Source organism: Ambystoma mexicanum, chromosome 3q, assembly GCF_040938575.1.
Source record: "Ambystoma mexicanum isolate Mex_15411 chromosome 3q, UKY_AmexF1_1, whole genome shotgun sequence".
Lineage (NCBI taxonomy): Eukaryota > Metazoa > Chordata > Amphibia > Caudata > Ambystomatidae > Ambystoma > Ambystoma mexicanum.
In genome coordinates, this window is record NC_090926.1 from 1,016,045,250 (window position 1) to 1,016,066,007 (window position 20,758).

Genomic DNA, 20,758 nt, shown 5'->3' on the forward strand with positions numbered 1-20,758 from the left:
GGAATTCCAGCCCCCCTGCTGGCTATGCTCGTCGAACTACATAAAAATACCACGATTAGAGTGAGGCTGGATGACGTTGGCAACCTACCAGAAGCAATCCAGGTCCTTAAAGGGGTACGACAAGGATGTTTGGGTGCACCATTGTTTTTCAACCTATTTCTATCAGACATTGGAGACTTTCTGGCCTCGGCGTCGCTCATCTGTCCCAGGATTAACAGCAGAAGATTACACTGGCTGGCCAATGCGGACGATCTTGTTCTTTTGGATGGATCAGCATTAGGACTGCAACATCTTTTATCCAAACTCAATGAATATGCCAAGTTAAATGGCCTAATAATCAACCCACTAAAATCCAAGGTCTTGATTTTCAAACAACCAAGAAAAAAGGTAACATCAAGGATCTGGGTGTTGGACAACAAGGCAATTCTCCGAGTAGATGAGCTCACATACCTGGGATATGAAGTCTTAGCCCATCCAACTGCAAACAAGGTGAAATCATCAATTCTCAACAAGACCTCGAAAATTATTGCACAAATGAAAAACTTAAATGGAAAATTTTGTAAATTTTCATTGTCCCCACTCAAGAAATTCTACGTAGGCAAAGCAGTTCCTGTCCTCCTCTATGGATTGGAGGCAAAACCTCTGCTGTGGAACTACGATTGGAATAGAATTGAGGGTCTCATTTGGAAATCGTCCATTTCGCTACCAATGTGCACTTCGTCAGTCAGTCTGAGGTTCGAACTAGGCCTGACCTCCTTGAGCTGCCGTGCAGAGTGGAAACTTCTGTCGCTCTATCGTAATATAATCACAGCCAGCAGGGCCACTCTTTTTTTCGATATAAACCAACACTTAAAGAAAGCAAAATCAAACCAACTATCGAGCTTAGAAGAAAAGATTGGACAGATCCTGCATAAGCTTGATTTACCAAAGGAAATCCTTCTACAAAACCCCTTGAAGGTAAAAAAAAAAAAACTAGAAATGGCTGACTGGATCGAAACAATCACAGGAGTCAGAAACCTAAAAACATTAAACTCCTTCTTGATAGTAGATAGGAAACTTGGCACCATGCCACGTTACCTGGAAGAATTCCCAGATCGAGAGATAAGAAACAGCTTTCTCAGACTGAGACTGAACCTAGCCTACACAGGAGAAATATTGGCTCAAAGAAACCAGGGAGAGAAGGTAACAAAATTCTGCGAAATCTGTAAAACTTCGAACCGCCAAACATTGAAACATCTACTGCTGGAGTGCGAAGGCACATGGGCCATAAGAGTGTCTTTACTGAGGAGATTTGTAAGCAGAGAAGTGAGTCTAAATCAAGATGCATTCTGGAACAGACTGATCTCCGGCCAGGAAATTATGCTCACTGCTGCGATAGTAAAGGTCTCAGAGAAACTTACTATACTAACATGGCCTACTGAGCTTCCTGGTTGACATTTTTTGGCCATTCCAGTTATTCCCTGGTTTCCGAGATCCTATTGCAATTTTATCTAAGGAAAGGCACTATTCTTTTGTAAAGGTTTTTCTTTTAAAACCAAAAACAAATAAATAAATAAAAAAGACACACAGCACCTTCAGTGCAGTGCCACAGAGAAGTCCCTTGAATTTCTCATAAGGTTAAAAAACCTTTTCTTGGGTAAACTACTGTTTCCAAGAGTAGTAAAGTGAAATTATCTTTTTCTCTCTGTAGACCCAGCACACACCATCCTATGTGGAGTGCTGTGGGGTTACTTAGTAGCCCCTTTGTCTACTTACTCATGTAACATTTTTTATGTTACCCTCATGGCTTTTAATGGCTGGTGGCAGTGGTCTAATTTTCCTACCATTGTGTGTTTATACCGCAGACTGAATCCTTAGCTGCAGTATTGCACCCATGGGTGCCCATTTTGTCAAAATGGCCCAGTCTTCTTTTTTCGCCATTTCTTGCTTGTGAGATCTTTCTTGGGTTTTACTCTGCTCGCCAAACCAAGTTTACCCCTTTTGTTCATTTTTCCTTTGGCGGGCTTCAGTTCTGAAACCCGCCTCTGGTTCCAGTGTATCTGGTAGGGCAGGAAGCGAAGGAGGTGCCCCAAACTCCCTGTCGTGAGTCTCCTTGGTTACCTGAATGCACCCTATGCTGATTGGCTGGATTGCGGTCCTTGCAGAACAGTCACCCTGCTGTGTGAGTGCCAGCTAGGCTGTGTATGAATGGGAGAAACCTGCATAAAAGGTGAGGTCTCTTGAACAGAAGGCAGAGTCCACCACTGGAAGAAACAGACGAAAGAAACTGGAAGAGAAGCTTGCTGTAACCTCCTAGACGGTTGAACTGCCCAGTGAAGTCCTGCTGCAGTGTTGAAGCTCCAATTTCTTATCGACTAGAGAAGCCTGGAACGGACAACAACTTCCCTTGGGTTGGTGGGACCAACTAACCCCAAGACGAACTCTGCTGGAAAACCTCTCCCTGCTGGCTGTACTTCGCTGCTCCTGGAACCGAGTGCCAGGGGTCAGGAAAACCAGAATCGAGTGCATCCCCTTTAAGACCGAGCAGAGCTCCAGAAAGATCCAGAGGACCCTCCTGAAGCAGGACTACCAAAGCCCGAGTCACCTCACCAGAGTGCTGGACTCCAGAAGCAAGGGAAGCCCATCAAGTGTCCAAGAACCGCTGTGGTGCTATTGATCGGTAGCTGAAGTGCCACTGAATTGGAAACAGCCTGTAGCTGCTGCCGACCTTCAAACCGAAGTGCAGGAGTCCACAGACGTCCTCCCTCTTGTCCCCACGGCTGAGGGCAAGGAACCCAGGATCTGTAGGATTGCAACAGGAACAGAAGCCAGATGGAACCTCATCTTCCAACCTAAGGTTCTGTCTTGACTAAGGGGTACTTCCCTCTTGTGTCTGTAGCTTGCTTGCTATCACTTGAGACTTGCAGTAGCTGCTTTTTGTAGAGTTGATTCTAGCTCTTCCCTTCACAAGCCTTACAGTTTATGGCCCAACAGTGATTCTTTTTACTACAAACTCTCTACTTTTGCACTATCTAAAGAAGTGCCTCAGCTCCATAGACATTGCTCAAATTGGCTTTGGCTGTCCTGGCTCCCTGCAGAGTCTTCTAACCTCATATAACCTCATAGGTGGTACATAGATTTAACTTATATTTCTTGGAAAGATCACTTCATTGGGGGAATGAAAAGTATACATATATTATGAGACTATGTTAACCTTTTCCTTCCCTAATCTTTTTCCACAACCTCAGAATTGCATTAAGTGTAAAAAGTGTTATATGAATGCCAAACATTGTCCTAGCAATTGAAGTCACCTGAGAGTGTAGAAGTGTGTGCGTGTGTGACGCATCCCAATAGGGTATCTACTTGCTTATCCTAAATCTGAGGAAGTGTTGTGTAGTGTATTTTTTATGGTTGCATATTGCCCTTTCTAAAGAAGGCTTATTTAAAACTTGCAGGGTACTGCATCAAATCTTGCCCAATACATGTCATATTAGGGATAGTGTTACAGTCACGCCCAGTCGACGTCCCTTTTCGAACTTCGAAAACAAGATGCATTACTCTCCGACTTCCACCAGATGTTGGACAATATGCACAGCATGTGACCCTAAGCAGAAACAGTAATCCCTGTCGACGCAGTAGAATCTTGTGAAGGTGTGTGGACCTCCACGTAGAAGCCCTACAGATGACCAACACGGGCACACCAGATGGGAACACAGTTGTCGAATCGATCGCTCTGCTGGAATGGGCTCTACGATGGCCGGGCAGTGGTCAGTTTGCCAACCGGTGACAGTGTGTGATGCAGCTGGCGAGCCACCTGAATGGAAACCTTGGACAAGGCTTTCCCATGGTTCACAAGACCACATTTCACGACTAGTTGAGATGTCTTCCGGAAACACTTTGTGCGTGCCACTTAGTACTTCAGGACATGAGCCACATCCAGCGAGTTCAAAGTCCTTTCAGCCGGCGACAAAAGTTATGAAAAAAACACAGGCAACACTGATTTGTTGAGGTAGAATTCAGACTGAACTTTTGGCATGAAGAAGGGTGCGGGCGCAGCACCACCCTTGTGTCGTGAAAAGTCAGAAAAGGCTGTTTGCAGGAAAGAGCCTGGATCTCACCTATCCTCCTGGGAGAGGTGATGGCCACGAGAAAAGTCGTCTTCCAGGAAAGGAACTGGAGAGGGGCCTGATGCATAGGCTCAAAGGGAGCCCCCATGAGCCTCGTCAGCACCACGTTGAGTTCCCACGCCGGGGCAAGGGGCCTTCACCTGCAGGAACGATCCAAACAGTCCTTTGAGGAACTCCTTGACTAGACGGTGGGACCAAAGAGAAGTCCGTCTTGGAGACCTGGTGTAGAAGGAGATAATTGCCAGATGCACCTTGACAGAGGCGTGTGCCATCCCTGCAGTGGCCAAAGACAACAACAAGTACAAAATAATCTGCGGGGGCCGAGACCCTCAGAGGGTTGATCTTCTGTATTCACCACCACGTTGCAAAATGTTTCCACTTGTGCCCGTAGCACTGACGAGTTGACAACGCTCTGACAAGGACCTCCTTGCAGTCTGCTGACCGCTCATACCCTCCGAACTCTAAGGCTTCAGGAGCCAAGCCTTCAGGTTCAGCGATCCTGGGTCGTAATGTGTGATTTTGCCTCCTTCTATGGTGATTAGATCCGCAACCACCGGCAGCTTGACCGGAGGCGTCGTTGACATACTAAGAAGATCCGGGTACCAAATCTGCCTCGCCCACGCCGGGGTGATGAGGATCAACCTGCATCAGCACTGTTTCAGTTGATTGATGACTCGCAGCAGGAGGCAACGGGGGGTGGGGGAGACGCATACAGGAACAGGCCTTCCCGCGGGAAGGAAATTGCATCTCCCATGCTCCTCGGCTGGTGTAATCTGCTGGCGAATATCTGGCATTTTGAATTCGGCGCCATCGCAAACAGAACTATCTGGGGTCTGCCCCAATTGAGGAAGAGGCTGTCCACTTGATCCTGTCGAAGTTCCCACTCGTGGCAAGAGTGCAGCTCGCTGCTGAGGGAGTCAGCGATGGCATTCTTGACCAGGTGAAAAGGAATGAGGAACATCTCCTGGGCTTCTCTGGAGAGCGCTGGGGATCTGGTACCCTCTTGCTTCCTGATGTAGAACATCGTGGTATTGTCCGTGAAGTCCTTCTCCACCTTGCCCTTGAGGCATAGAAGGAACGACTTGAAGGCGCAGAACACTGCCCGCAGCTCCAGGACATTGATATGGAGATCCCTCTCTGGCATCGAGACGTTCGGTGTGGGCTCCCCAGCCCTCCAAGAAAGCGTCCGCGGTGACCGTCTCCTGGTATGGGGGCTCCGGAAATCTGTGCCCCTGGTGATGTTGGAGCGTACGCCCCACCACCTTATTGCTTGACAGAACTCCTTGTCGAGAACAATATTGTCTGCCGAAGCTTCCGGACACCTGGATCCACCAGGCAGTCAAGAATTCCTGAAGGGGTTGCATCCGCAACCTGCATAGCCAGATCAAGTAGATGCACAACGACATCATGCCGAGCAGCGACTTGATGGTCCGCACTGTGACGGTCTTCAGTGTCAACAACCGTTGCACCTTGTCCAGCAGGGCCGCTAACCTCTCTTCCAAGGGACCAGCCAGGCAGGAGACCGTGTTGAGCCTGGCCCCCAGGAACGTTCTGTGATGGTGTTAGGCAGAATTATATGCAGTACCCTTTGGGAACGCTACACACAATTAAGACTACAAGTGACAGTACAATTTCACCTTTGGTACAAGCCTGTACTACACCGTTATAGTGGTAGCAGTAGCGCAGCAGCCAGACTCATCTCAAGAGTAAGTGAGCAGTACAAATAGTTACACAAAGGACAGCAATTACTAGGATTCAGGCAAACACTGACTCAAGGTTTCTAAGTAAAGGAATATATATTTATTTACTCAACAGTTGTATAACATTTCACTATTCTAAGCAAGTCAAAAATCACAATCATAAATACACCACCCCACTTCCCTTAAATTCCAGACAAGTTAAGCTCACAAAATGAAGAGGGAGCAAAATGGCACTCCAGCAATTTAAAAGGGAGGGAAAGACAAAGTTATAAAAAATTAGACAAAACCAACAGGTAAGTACTCTGGGCAATTGAACAAGAGAGACTACAGTGAGGAGATCAGCTAGAAAGGGCGTAGGGCCAAAGTCAATGGGTCAAAAGTCTTTTGCTCAAGATCACACGGTTCAGGGTAGTTCGCGGTAAAGTTCGTGGCACAGATTCCGGACGAGGTTGGTTGGTAGAAAAGTGTTAGGGAGAATTCTCTGTTAAGGCTAATTTCCCAAACCTAGTGAGTCCCCCAGCAGTTTTGCTGGATTTTTGGGGTTTATTTGTTTCTCCTGCTAAGAGTGAGACTCTTTTTCTCCCACTCTTAGGCATGATTTGAGTATGTCCTTTGACTGTAAATGTGCTTTATGGGCTATGGGGTCTTTTACCCCATAGAGCTTAATGTGTTTTTGCTATGTGTGTTACACAGCACCCTCAGTGCAGTAACATAGGGGTGTCATAGTGACCCCCAAACATAGACTCCATACCCTGGGACTGACTACCGTCTCCCAGGGCATGTAAAGTCACCATTGGCTTTACTAGTCTCAATTTGTAAACAGAACCAGTACAAACCATCATATTGTGGAAGTACTGGTAGGGGTAATTTGATTGCCCCTGGGTCTGTTTTCCAAGGGGACACTGTCCAGTCCCCCCCCTTGCCGAGTTACTGGCTGGTGGCAGTGGATACCATGCGAAATATTCCACCGGAATATTTCCTATGGGATTTTCCCATTCATTTTAAACGCACCACTTTTTGGTGCAATGTTAAAGATACCGCCGGGTTATTTATTTAATATTTATTCCCTGGTTGGGTCTTTTTGCAGGACTCTGTCTGGGGTCTACAGGATGTGTGGGAGGGAGATTAGGCACCCTGGACTGAGTTGCCTTGGCAACTCAAGTCGCACGCTTGTGTGATTGGCCCAGTGGTGAGCCGCCCGGCTCACCACTTAGCATGTTTGAGTGACAGCTAGGCTGATGAATGGGGGTTTTTCTGCATAAAAGTAGGGCTTTGGGGACTGGAACTTCAGAAGTCGCCACAGGACCTAAAGAATCCGAAGAGGGGAGAAGCTGAGCCATCTACGACGACACCACCGGTGGAGCCCTGCTGTACGAACTCACCACTTCCCCGACGACAGAGGAGATCTTCTTCCAGGAGAGTCTTCTTCCCTTTGAGCTGGTGGGACCAACCAGTTCGCCTTTTTCGCCTTCCTGGACGTCTCGTGGTCGAATCGCCCGTGCCACGCACCCCGGAGGCCGGATAGCCACGCTTCACCACTACCGCAAATAAAAGGGTTATAGCGTTTAATCGGGAAACTCCGCGGCTGGTTTCTTCCCTGGCAGTGCAACGACCTCCAGCTTTCTTCCTCGTCGAGATCCTCTCTTACTCTGGTTCAAGATTTGAGACTTGCACCCGCTGCCAGGAACAACTGCCACAGCTGGAGCTTTCTCACCATTTCAGGTACTGTGTCCCGCCTGGTCTCCCTTGCGACAGATTGTCCAAGGTGTCCTGTAAATCCTTGACTTTCTAACTGGGTTGACCTCAGACCTGCTAACTTTGCCTTTCTGAACTGATCCAACCTCTTTTTGACTTTTCTGCAAAGACTGAGTGCATTTCCACTGTGTGATCTTGGGCACATTCCACCTTGCTCTCTCCAAGAGTGGGCCTGGCCTATGAACTTTTTGCACTACAGTAGACCCTGCCTTTCTCGACTTGCTGTGGTTTCTTAAAAGTGTTGGTACTGTGTGATTTTCCTATTCTGCATTTTCTCTCCCTTTTTTAACAAATTATTGGAATGCCATCTATGGTTACGCTGTCACCTCTGTTTTGCTAAATAAGTGGTGTATTAACCTAGACTTGTCGAATAATTAATTAGGGAGGTGTATATACTTACAGTGACTGTGTTTGAACTTGCTTGATATATTAGGTGTATTTTCATAAGTGTGTTTTTAAATAAATAATTATATACTTTTAATACCAAAGTTCTGGTCAGTGTTTGCTTGTTCTACTGTATTTTTAGCCCTATTGTGTATACTCTATATACTGCCTAACTCTTCTTGAGAGAAGTCCGACTGCTCAGCCACAGCTACCAGGTAAATCTGGGTGGTGCAGACTGCTACCAATTGGGTTTACTGCTTACTCCTGTGGTCTTAAACTTTTTGCAGTGGTCTCTAAGGGAACTGCAGAGGTTTCTGCCTAACAAAAAGTTAGTTCAAAGAGAAGAGAAGGACAAGCCCTCGGATTGGAGAAAGATTTCACACACTTTTACCGCGGCTGAGCGAAACGCTCAACCGGATTTGCACAGTACCTTAAAACGGAGAGGGGGCTGTAGCTGACATTCCTTCAGGCTCACGGTTCCTGAAGCGACCGTCGGACTGATCAGAAGTAGGAAGACTGGAGGGTCCTGCACTACCCAGGGAAGAAACCAGCAGCAGCGCCAAACAATGAATAAAAGGTGCGCTCCTTAAAACCCAAGCTGGGTCCGACCTTCCTGGCTATCCGGCCCACTGTAGCTCTGTACAGCAAATTCGACCAGAGGAGAAGTCCTGGCTTGTAGTTTGGGCGAACTGGTTGGTCTAACCAGCTCAAGGGAAGAAGTTTTCTGGAGGATCTTCTCTGTCGTCAGATTTGGAGATTCAGACCTGCAGCAGGGTTTTACCGGGCGGTTCAGTCGTTGTAGGGATCCCCTTCGTCCAGTTCCTCGTTGGTTCTTTCGTTCCAGTGGCGACTCTGCTCTTCCAGTCCCAGAGACCTGCTTTTTATGCAGTTTTCCTCCATTCATACAGCCTGGCTGTCAATCACACAGCAGGGTGGCTGGCCTGGCAAGGCCAGTCCCCTTAGCCAATCAGACAAGAGAGCAACTTGGGTTACCAAGGGAACCCATGACAGGGGTCCGAAGATCCCTCCCTCACATCCTACCTACCTAGACTATCAGGCGCCTTAAGGAGGGCCTCTGTGCAGAATCCCGTGAAAAGACAGCGAACAAAGGAGTCATCACTGGTTTCGCGGGCAGAGAAAAACACAAGAAAGACTTTAACAAAAAGAAATGGCGACTAAACCCAGCCGGAACCAAAATAAAATGTATTTGGTCTAGCGGGTTTTATGTTCGAGGCTAATATAATAGCCTAAAACATTACCATGTTATATAAGACAACCGCGGTAGAAAAGTTAGGGTAGATACCACTGCCACCAGCCAAGTCTTAATGTTAAGGAAGCGGAACAAGGCTCCAAGAGGCACAGACAAAAAGGGATAAGAGTTAACCCTTTCCAATACTCCATTTAAGATGGGGTGCACTGGGTCTGTGGTTTAAAGGGACTATATAAAGTTAATGGCAACTTTACCTGTTTCTGGGGGACAGGAGTCAGCCCCAGAAAAATGGAGTCAGGGGGAGTCTCAAAGACAACCCTGTGTCACTGCACTGAAGGTGCTGTGTAACACACACAAAAAGTGGTGCACATGGAGTAGGTGAGGCTCCAGTGCCCAAGATCACACAGAATGTAGAAATACACATAGCAAAACACATGTAAGAGTGGGGAAAAAGGCTCACACTCTTACCAGGTGAAATAATAAATCCTAGAAATCCAGCAAAGCTGCTGGGAGACTCTTTAGGTAAGGGAAATCAAACATTTATGAGAATTCTCCCTAACAGATGGTATCAAGCAGGACTTTGGCTAGTTGACGGAGAACCCCAGATCCGTCAGAAGCCGGACGGTCTCTCCGTGTGTTCGACGGCTACTTCCCTTGACTTGGCCCGGATGAGCCAGTCGTCGAGGTAGGGGTACACGTGTATCCTCTGTAGACGCAGATGGGCCGCCACTGGTGCCAGGCACTTCGTAAACACCCTGGGAGCCGACTTCAGTTAGAATGAGAGGGTCTTGAATTGGTAGTGCCTTCCCTGAACAAGGAAGTGCAAGAACTCGCAATGCTTCTCATGAATGGGGACGTGGAAGTATGCATCTTCCAGATCCAGCGACGTCAAGAAGTCTCCTTCCTCCAGTTGGCTGAGTGCTGCAACGCGACCCTCCTGAAATTTTGGCACTTGAGGTATTTGTTGAGACGCCGCAGGTCTAGAATGGGCCTCCAGTCCCTGGTCATCTTCTTTACCAATAAGTACCTGGAGTAGACTCTGGAGCCCAAGAGTCGCTTTGGAAACAGCTCTAGCACCCCTTTTCTTATCATGGTCCGTTCTTCCTGCAGGAGCTGAGGGATGTGCTGCTCCTGCCGGGCCAACAGAGGTATCCACAGACACTTCTGCTGCAACTGTAGAGTGTGTCCATGGGCGAGAGCGTCCAGCACCCATCAGTCGGTGGAGATGATCTTCCACTCGCTGACAAAGCCTGACAGCTCGCCTCCCACTGGGGTGCATGTGTGGGGGCCAGACGTCCTGGCCGGTTCAATCTTGCTTCGGGGCTTGCGTGCCACCCCGCGAGCGACATTGGCCATCGCAAACCTTGGAATGGCCTCTGTAGGCCTCCTGGGTCATGGACCAGGAGGGTTGACGGTACGAAGTGGACCATCCGCCGAAACCCTTCGACGATCTGCCTGACTTGCCGCCGGAGGCACGAAAGGACGGGCAGTGTTGAAGTGTGCCCAAGGCACGGGCCGTCTCAGTGTCTTAATGGCCTGCAGCGACAAGTCGATGGCCTTCCCAAAGAGGTTGTCCCTGTCGAAGACAATGTCCAGAACCCTCGTCTGGACTTCCTGACAAAAGTTGGTGGTTTTCAGCCAGCCACAACGACAAACACCATTCCCCATCTGTCAGAACCCTGCTTCGCCGTCCATGCCCACCGTGATGGCATGGTCCGATGCCACCTCCCCCCTCCTGGAGGATGCAAAGTGCCTTGACCCGCTTGTCTTCGGGATGGAACTCCAGCAGTGGAGTCATTTTGTACCATAGCTCCCTGTCGTATCTGGCCAGGATTGAAATGGCGTTGGTTGGCCGCCTTGACTGTTGACACTGCCTAGTAGATTACTTTTCTTCCCATGGCATCTTCTTCCCCTCGCTATGCGGAGGGACGGAGCACGAAGTCGAGGGGTTAGATGATGTCATCCTTGTTGCTGCCAAGACCAACGAGTTTGGTCGAGGCTGTTAACGTAGGCACATGGGTGCGGACTCAGGCACCCAGTATTTATCTCCAGCAGATACCTCTTGGCAGGGGCCGGGTTTCTCGAAGACAGGCCTTCTTCCCAAACGTCATCCAAGAGAGGCACTGCCAAACTCGTCTTCCACTTGGCATTGCGTCATTGATATAGGAAACCTTCCTGCCTGGTCTTCTCCGGGGTCAATTGGAAGAGTTCCGACACTCTGGCGACCATGGCATGGAACAACCCCACCTCGTCTGTGGTAGAAGCCCTTGGCTGCGGCGAACCACCCGCCGTGGCCATGTCATCCGTGTCCGTAGTCATCGTGTCCATCCCCGTGTCTCGGTAGGTGGTGGGGGGACACGTGTGAAGTATGATGCGGCAGTGTATGGTGGCACTTCCTCTTTTATGCCAGAGGTTGGTCAGGGGCCACTGGTGTCGTCTGCATCCATTTCTATATCTCCGACACCTGGGTGTGCAGGGTCGAAAGGATGTCCAGCAATATATGCCCCGGAGGAGTCCGGGTGGGAGGCTTACTGGGCCTTGTGCTGTCGGCAGGTCCTCAGTCGTCGTCCCCATCGGGATTTTTACCTTCGGCGTCCCCCACATCCTCCTGGATCGTGTGTATGGACACGTGCTTCTCCTCGTCCATGGAAGAAATATCTGTGCCCTGGAGTACGGTTGAGGCTTCCTCCTCCATTTCTTGCATCCCGGTAGTAGGGATCTGGCTCAGGGATGGCATCCTCTTCTCCGGTGTCCCTTACACCGTCTTGGCTGATGCCTCCCGTCTCGGGGGAAGGGATACTCTGGGTACTGTCGGGGCTACCTTGACTGATCGTTAACGACTTCACCTGGGTCTTCTAGGGCAGGTCGGTCGCCTTTACTTGCACCTTTGTCTTCTCTGGCCTTTCTCGCAGCTTTGTCGGGTTAGCCGATTTCCTATTCGACGAGGAGCTGGAGCGATTGCTGGAGAAGGAGGCAGATGGAGAAGATGAGCACGCTCTGCCTGTCGCGGGACCTGCTTGCACGGCACCCCCGACGGAAACAGACTCACAGTGCTTGGCCTTCTCTAGGGCACCCATGGATGCAGTGCCCTCAAAGGACTTAGAAGCCCGCTCTTCCGACCACTGGTCCTAGCTGAGGCATGCCCCTGCTTTCCGCACAGGGCAGAGGCCTTGGCGCTGAGCCACGCCGCCAGCCTACTGGGACGATCCTTCACGGTTCGTTTGGAGAACCCGAGGCAGATTTCGCAATCCGATTCCATGTGATCCGGATGGAGACAGCAGAGGCACTGGAGGTCTTTGTCCTCTACAAACACATTGCGCAATTGGAGCAGAGTTTGAAAAGGGAGCCTCCTTCCTTCTCGATGGCCTTCTGGAATCTTCAATGAAACTTCAAAGATTCTTTCCCTTGAGGGGCGTAGAAATAGACTGCCAGCGCCATTCGTTGTGGTGTCAGAATTGCGCCTCCTTCCCTGGCGAGAAGATCTGCGTCTGCCGGCAGCTTGACTGGGGGGAGGGAGGGGAATGCCGACATGTCCAGAAGGTCCGGGTACCATATCTGTCTCGGCCACACCGGTGCGACGAGATCCTGCACCAGGACTGTCTGAGTTGACTGATGAGTCGCAGGAGCAACGGCAAGAACGCGTAGAGAGACAGGCCGTCCCAGGGGAATGAGAAGGCATCCTGCATGCTCCCCGGCTGGGAAAACCTGCTGGCGAACATCCAGCACTTGGAGTTTGTCGCTGTCGCAAACAGATCAATCTGAGGATTGCCCCATTGTCAAAACCGTAGATCCACCTGACCCTGCCGAAGTTCCCACTTGTGGCAAGAGCGCAGCTCCCTGCTGAGCGAGTCGGCAACAGTGTTCTTTACTCCCGCCAGATGGAAGTTTACCAGAAACATCCTCTGGACGACAGCCCAGTGCCACAGATTCTGCGCTTCTTTGGAGAGAGCTGGGGACCTGGAGCCCCCTGCTTCCGAATGGAGAACATCATGGTGGTGCTGTTGGTGAAGACCTGCACCACCTTGCCCTTGAGGGACAGGAGGAATGACTTGAAGGCTCAAAAAAAAGGCTCGGAGCTCTAGGACGCTGATGTGTAACAACCTCTCCTCTGGGAGCCATAGGACGCTTGCGTGAAGATTTCCTGTATGTGCGCCAAATCCCTCCAGGGAGGTGTCCGTCGTCACCGTCTCCTGGTGCGCTGGCGTTTGGAAGTCTGTGCCCGCCGCGAGATGCGCGTGGACACCCGACCACCGAAACGCTCGACGGAATATCTCGTTGAGGGCGATCTGGTCCTCGGAGCTTCCTGCCACTTGCATCCAACGGTGTTAGGCAGAATCCTGGGCAGTGCCCTTAGGGACAACTACACAAGATTAAGACTACAGGTGGTAGTACAATTTCACCTTTGGTACAAGCCTGTACTACAGAGTGGTAGCAGTAGCAGAGATTACACAAAGGACTAAAATTACTGTGACTCAAGCAAACACCGACTCAAGGTTTCTGGTTGAAAAGTAAAAGTACATTTATTTTTAGACAATCTGTTCACAAAACACTTCACTTCTATTAAATTAAAACCACACTTCAAATACACTACACACAACCAATTCCCCTTGTGCAGAACAATTCAAGTTAAGTACCTTTGGATTTGACAGACTGGTGTTGTGAAACAAAGACGTTACCGGGGGTTGTTACGCGATCACATTTTGACAGCAATGACAGTTCGGTCTTACGAAAGAGAAGCGTACCCGCGAACGGAAATGTTACCGTAGTCAAACACACTTAGCACATGAATTAACACAAGAGAGTTGGGGATAAAAATCATAGGCAATACTTTTGTCAAGGCAGATAGAATCAAGAGACACTTTCTAAAACGTAGATAAAAGTCAATAGGCCTGCGTCAGTGTCAATGGGACAGGGGTCCTGTTGTCGAGGATCACAAGGTTGGAAAAGTTCAAGATTTGAGATTTTACTTAGATATTGTCAAAAGGGAAGCAAAAGTTATAAGAGGGAAGGAAGATAAGGACAAGCCAAGTCGGACACAGTACCTTATTCGTATGAAGAGCTGGTGCTACGGCAGTTGTTCCTGGTAGTTCCTGCAGACTCACGGTTCCTGGGGACAAGAAGGAGGACAAGAAGGAGGACGTCTGGAGCGATCTGCACTACCCAGGGATGAAGCTAGCAGCAGCAAATCAATGCTGAATGAAAGGTGTGCTCCTTTAAAACAGGAGAGGCTCTTCAGATGTCTATCCAGACCACTACAGCTGTGTGCAGCGATGTCGACCAAGAAGAGTGTCCTCTGCCTGTGGAAGGTGAGCTGGTTGATCCCACGTGGCTCAAGGGAAGAAGACTCCGGACTGGATTTTCTCTTGTCGTTAAAGGGCAGATAGCTCAGGACTGCAGCAGGGCTTCACCGGGACTCAGGAGTTGCAGCAGCCGTCTTCTTCTCCAGTCTCTTCGGTTCCTTGCAGTTCCAGAGGCGACTCCGACTTCCAGCCCAAGAGTCCTGCCTTTTATGCCAAAATCCCCGATTCACACAGCCTGGCTGTCAATCACTCATCAGGGGTGTTGTCCGTACCGGACAACCACCTCAGCCAATCAATACAAAGTGCGACTCGAGTCTCCAAGGAGACGCTGTGCAGGGGGTGGCTAAACCCCTCCCTCACATTCAGCCCACCTAGACACCCAGATGCCAAAGGAGGGCTTCTGGACAGAAGCTCGCCAAAGGTTGGCGAACAAAGGAGGCAAACTGGTTTGCCACTCAAAGTAAAACACAAGAAGGACTTTAACAAAAAGAAATGGCGATAAAACCCAACCAGAGCCAAAATAAAAAGTATTTGGTCAAGTGGGTTTAAGTTTGAGGCTAATATAATAGCCTAAAACAGTAGCACGTTTATATAGTATAATCGCGGTAGAAAAGTTAGGGGAGATACCACTGCCACCAGCCAATTCTTAGTGTTAAGAGAGCAAAATAAAGCTCAGAGAGGCACATACAAAAAGGGATAGGAACTAACCCATTCCACTACTCCATGTAAGATGGGGTGTACTGGGTCTGTAGTTTTAAATGACTACATAAAGTAAATGGCAACTTTTCCTGTTTCTGGGGGACAGTAGTCAGCCCCAGGGAAATGTAGTCAGTGGGAAGTTTCAAAGACGACCCTGTGTACTGCACTGAAGGTGCTGTGTAACACACAAAAAGTGGGGCTCATTGAGTGGTGTAGCTCCAGAGCCCAAGATCACACAAACAGTAGAAGAACAAGTTACTCTCTTACCTGGTAACGTTCTTTCGATGGGATGGTCCGACGACATATTCCAAACACTGTGCTGCTTCGGAAAATCTTTCGGCGTCTGCGTCCTGCGTCAATGACGTCGATATTCTGTCCTCAAGGGCCTCCGTCGAGCTGAAGTCACCGGATGTTGTAAGTAGGACGCACGACGCCTGTAGCCTCAGTTGTAGTTTTTTCCCCAGAACGTCTGGCACCAATCTTCTGCCAGTATGACCACAGAAAGCCTTGTGGAAATGTAAGCTGCAATCGCAAAAGAAATTCTGTAGCGGGGTAGGCAGGGAGGGAGCAATATGGAATACGTCATCGAAAGAAAGTTACCAGGTAAGAAAGTAACTTTTTCTTCGAGGGGATTGGGTCCTCCGACGTATTCCATATCTATGACAGACTCCCAAAGCAGTACCAACATAAGGAGGTGGGGAAAGAATTTAGAATATAGAAATTTAGAATGCCCGATCAAATTGCTGAGTAAAGGATTGCCTTGCCAAAGGCCAGATCCTGCCCATGGATGTAATCTAGGGAGTAGTGACGTACAAAAGTATGCACCGAAGCCCAAGTGGCTGCTTCACAGATGTTACAAATAGGAACACCCCTCTGCAGGGCAGTAGAGGCAGCCATACCCCTACTAGAATGGGCCCGTAAGCCCACCGGAGGGTCCTTGCTCGCCAAGCGGTAACATTCAGAAATTGCCAAGATAATCCATCTAGACAAAGTCTGCTTAGTAACAGCTTGTCCCAAACGCCTTGCAGCGTAACCTATAAAGAGCTGATCGTCCACTCTGACCCGGGACATGCGTGAAATGTAGAAACTTAAAGCTCTCCTAGGATCTAACCTATGGAGCCTCTCCTCGTCCTTACCAGGATGCGGAGGAGGATAAAATGCCGGAAGAATGACCTTCTGCCTTAAATGAAATTCCGACACCACCTTCGGAAGAAAGGAAGGACGAACTCTAAGGACAACCCTGTCCTGATGAAACACAGTGAAGGGTGGCTTAACTGAAAGTGCCTATAACTCACTCACTTTGCGAGCGGAAGTGACCGCAACCAAAAATACAGTTTTAAGGGTTAACAGTTTCAAATGACAAGAATGTAAAGGCTCAAAAGGAGCACCCATCAGAAACTTGAGAACAAGGTTCAAATCCCAACTGGGCACCTGGAAAGGTGACGTAGGGAACACATTAGTGAGAGCTTTAAGAAACTGGGAAATTAAAGGGATTTTAAAATAAGAATCTTTGATGGTACCCACTTGCAGGCCCTTGTGGGCTAAAGAAAGCAAAAAAGACAGAACCACAGAATGTCACATGAAAAAGGATCCACATTCTGAACCCTGCACCAGTCGCAGAACGTTCTCCAATGGCAACGGTACAAGGACTTTGTTGCCGACCGTCTGGCCGAAAGCAACACCCATCACGTCTTCAGGGAGGTCCCAATCCTTATACCTCACCCTTTCAGAAGCCAAGCGTGAAGGTTGAGGGATCTGACCTCTGGATGGAGAACCTGACCCCCCCCCCTCCCGTGAGAGCAGATCGTCTCGGGATGGACAAGTCGAGAAGGTCCGGGTACCACGTCCTCCAGGCCCATGCCGGAGCAATGAGGATCATCCGGGAACCGAACCTCTGTAACCTTTGCAGTACTTGCGGGATGACGGGGACTGGAGGAAACGCGTACAGCAGTGGGAAGGACCACTCCACCACAAATGCGTCTCCTAAGGCTCCTCTTGAAGGAAATACTCGCGAGCAGAACCGTTCGAACGTCCATTTGACACTGGAGGCGAAGAGATCCACTTGAGGGGTCCCCCAAAGGGCAAAGATCTCCAGGAGAATCTCCTGAGCCAGCTCCCACTCGTGAGAGATCGTGCTCTGCCTCTTCAGTGTGTCCGCCGTCTTGTTTTCGTCTCCGGTCAGATGAACTGCCGAAATCGAAATTTCCTGCTGGATGGCCCAGAACCAGAGCTGCATCGCCTCCCTGCACAGAGGAAGTGACCCTGCCCCCCCTTTTTGTTGAGGTAGTGCATGGCCACTGTGTTGTCCATCATAATCAGGACATTCTTTCCTCGCACAGTCGGCAGAAAAGCTTTCAAGGCAAGCCTGACGGCCCTCAGCTCCAACAGATTGATATGGAGTCTGGACTCCGACGAAGACCAACGACCGCTGACTGTCAACTCGTGAGGGATGCGTCTGTCACGATCGTCTCCTCCGGCCAGGGCAGCCAAAATGGAGCCCCCCTCATCAGATTGCCTTTGTCGGCCCACCACAGAAGGTCCTGGGCAACCGAGGGCGGCACCTGAACGGGGTCCGACATCCTGCCGGAGGACTGCGACCACTGCATCTTGAGAGCCCACTGCAAAGATCTCATCCGCAGTCGAACCTCTGGCACTAGAAGAATGCACGATGCCATGAGGCCGAGCAACCTCAAAAACTTGAACGCTGGGAGACTCTGGGCATGTCGAAACTTGTGTACCATCTGCTGAATGTGAAGAGCCCGCACCTAGGGAGGAAAACACTCCCCCAGGGAAGTCTTGAGCACTGCTCCGATGTACTGGAGCCGCTGAGTTGGCGTCAAGTGGGACTTCTTCAAGTTGAGGAAGAAGCCCAGATTGTGGAGGGAGTGGTAGGTGACGGACAGATGATCCAGGACTTGCTCGGGAAAGCTCGCCCTGATCAAACAATCGTCCAGGTAGGGGTAGACGTGAATCCTCCCTTTCCTGAGATACGCTACCACCACCACCATGCGCTTGGTGAAAACCCTCAGGCGGAGGTCAATCCGAACGGCAGGACCCGAAACTGAAAGTGCGAGTCGCCAACCGCGAACCTCAGGTACTTCTTGTGCTTGGGATGGATCGGCACATGAAAGTAAGCGTCCTTGAGGTCGAGAGACACCAGCCAGTCCTGAAGTTGAAGGAGCTGGAGGACTTGAGAGAGAGTAACCATCTTGAACTTGTCCTTCCCGAGGAGTTTGTTCAAACCGTGCAAGTCCAGGATTGGGTCTCAATCCCCTGTCTTTATTCAAAATCAAAAAATAAGGGGAATACCATCCCTTGTTCCTCTAGGCTACAGGCACCAGTTCTATGGCACCTTTCTCCAGCAGTGCTCGTATTTCTTGCGCAAGGAGCGGATCCGGACTCTTCAAAGAGATTCCCTGGTGGATTGTCGTGAGGCCTCTGCCGAAAGGGAAGACAGTAGCCGTGGGCTATGATCTCCAGAACCCACACATCTGAAGTAATGGCACGCCATTCTACAAGATGCTGCGCCAGCCTTCCCCCAACTGGCGAACTAAGGAACATGGCCTCATGACTGAGCTGAAGCGGCTGCGGCACTGCCTGAGGGCAAAGAGGCAACTGCCCGAGCGGCCTTGGCACTTCTAGTACCTGGTTTTCCACCTCTGGCACTCCTACGGTGGCCCCTTTGACATGCAGCTCCTCTCGATTTACTAAAGGACGAGTAATAATGAAAAGAACGTCCTCTCCATTGCTGTCCCCTAGGAAGAAAAGGCAGAGGCTGGCGAACTGCAGCGCTCAACGACTTCACTGCAGCATTTGAGGTCTGCAACCTCTCAAGGTTCTCATCTGCCTTGCTGCCAAAAAGATGTTCCCCATCAAAGGGCATGTTGAGGAGCCGGGCTTGCACATCAGGAGCAAACCCCGACTTCCGCAACCACGGAAACCTGCGTATTACGGTGCTCGCCGCCATGGACCGGCTGACATAATCTGCCATGTCCAGACACGACTGAATGGACACACACATGGCATCCTTGCCATTCTGTACAATAGCAAGAAAACCATCCCGTTCCTCCTCTTCGGGAATATGTTCAGCCGCTAAGGAAATACAGTTCCACAGAGTGTGCGTGAAATGTGACAAGGCACATACGGAGTTGGCTGCCTGAAGAGCCATACTACCGGAAGAAAACACTTTCTTCGCCCAACCATCAAAACGCTTGTCGTTCCTATCAGGAGGTATGGTAGGATACGAGGCCTGCTTTGTTGGGGCCGTAGCCGCCTGCACCACCAAACTCTCGGGAGTGGGGTGCGTGGTCAAGTAGCAGGGGTCGCTACTGGCTGGACGGTATTTTCGCAGCAAAGACTTGCGAACTGCCGGGAGACTCTCCGGGGCAGTCCAAGCCGCTGCCAACCTTCTTTGCAAGGCCATATGGAATGGCAGTACCAGGTCAGTCGGTGGACCTTGGATGAGGATATACATCAGTTCATCCTGCAGAAAATCCACTGTTGGCGCAGACCACCCTAAGTAATCCGTACCCTCGACATAAGGCGCCTGTACGAGGACTCGGCATGGGTGCCAGGCTCAGGCCTACAGAACTCCACCTCCGGAGAGGTGTCCAGACCACTGGCGTCGTGCAGCGACTGATGCAGGTCTTCAATCTGGCTATGACCAGATATAATCTCGTCTGGTACCGTGTCAGGAACCAACCCATCCTCAGAACCCTCCTCCACCTCAGAAATATAATCCAGAGGCTGGAATGTGGGCACAGAATAAGGGATAAAGACATTTTTTGCCTTGGCCAGAGCCTTTCTAGGGGGTTCCACCGTGCCACGGGGTACCTCTGACAAAACAGCCTCGAAAGGCGTTGAGGGCGTCGACGGAATCGGCGTCGACATTGAGCGTGGCGCCGACAGCTTCGACACAGTCCTCGAGGGTGGAGCCCCAAGCGTGTCCTTAGACAGCCTGGGCGCTGATGGCGTCGATGACTTCCTCGGAGGCAGAGCCTCGGGAGAGTCCCTCGACGACCTCGGCACCAAAGGCGTCGATGTCTTCTTCTTCGAAGACTTCACAGACTCCGATGGTCTCAAGGGCGTCGGGGACCGGGACATGGAACGGGCATGACTAGAACGATTCCCCTTGTCCAAGCAGGACCTCTCTCGCGAATCGTGCTGACCACCCGAGCCCGAAGGCGTACGAGCGGTGTCTCTAGTACAGTCACGGCCGGCCCTCCTCGGAGGCGCGGACGGACCGGAGCCCTGCGATTCAAAAATCGCCAACATCTCCTTACGGAAGGAAGCCCATTCCTCAGGAGTCGAATGCTTGGTGGGACAAGCAACCCGCCGACGGACGGCGTACTCAGAAGAGGACCGGGAAGGCGACCGATGACGGCGCTTCTGTAATTGCCTCGAAGAGGCAGAGGAATGGCGGGACCTACTCCGGGACCGAGACCTCCCAGAACGACGACGGCGACGATTCGGAGAGTCACCCCTCGAATCAACCGTCAAAAGCCCACAGGACCTCATCTTACGAGCCTTGGTCACCTTACCTACAGAAAGCTTCTTCTTACGCTCCCGCAAAGCCTTCGAAGTAAGCGACTGGCAGTCCACACA

The 20,758-nt window shown here is 50.4% G+C and overlaps 1 protein-coding gene across 3 annotated transcripts in view; it reads right to left on the reverse strand.

The window, feature by feature from the left end:
• RNF213 (ring finger protein 213) overlaps positions 1 to 20,758 on the reverse strand; it is a 3,248,263-nt gene that overhangs the window by 774,486 nt on the left and 2,453,019 nt on the right. The gene's annotated exons all lie outside the window — the stretch shown is intronic.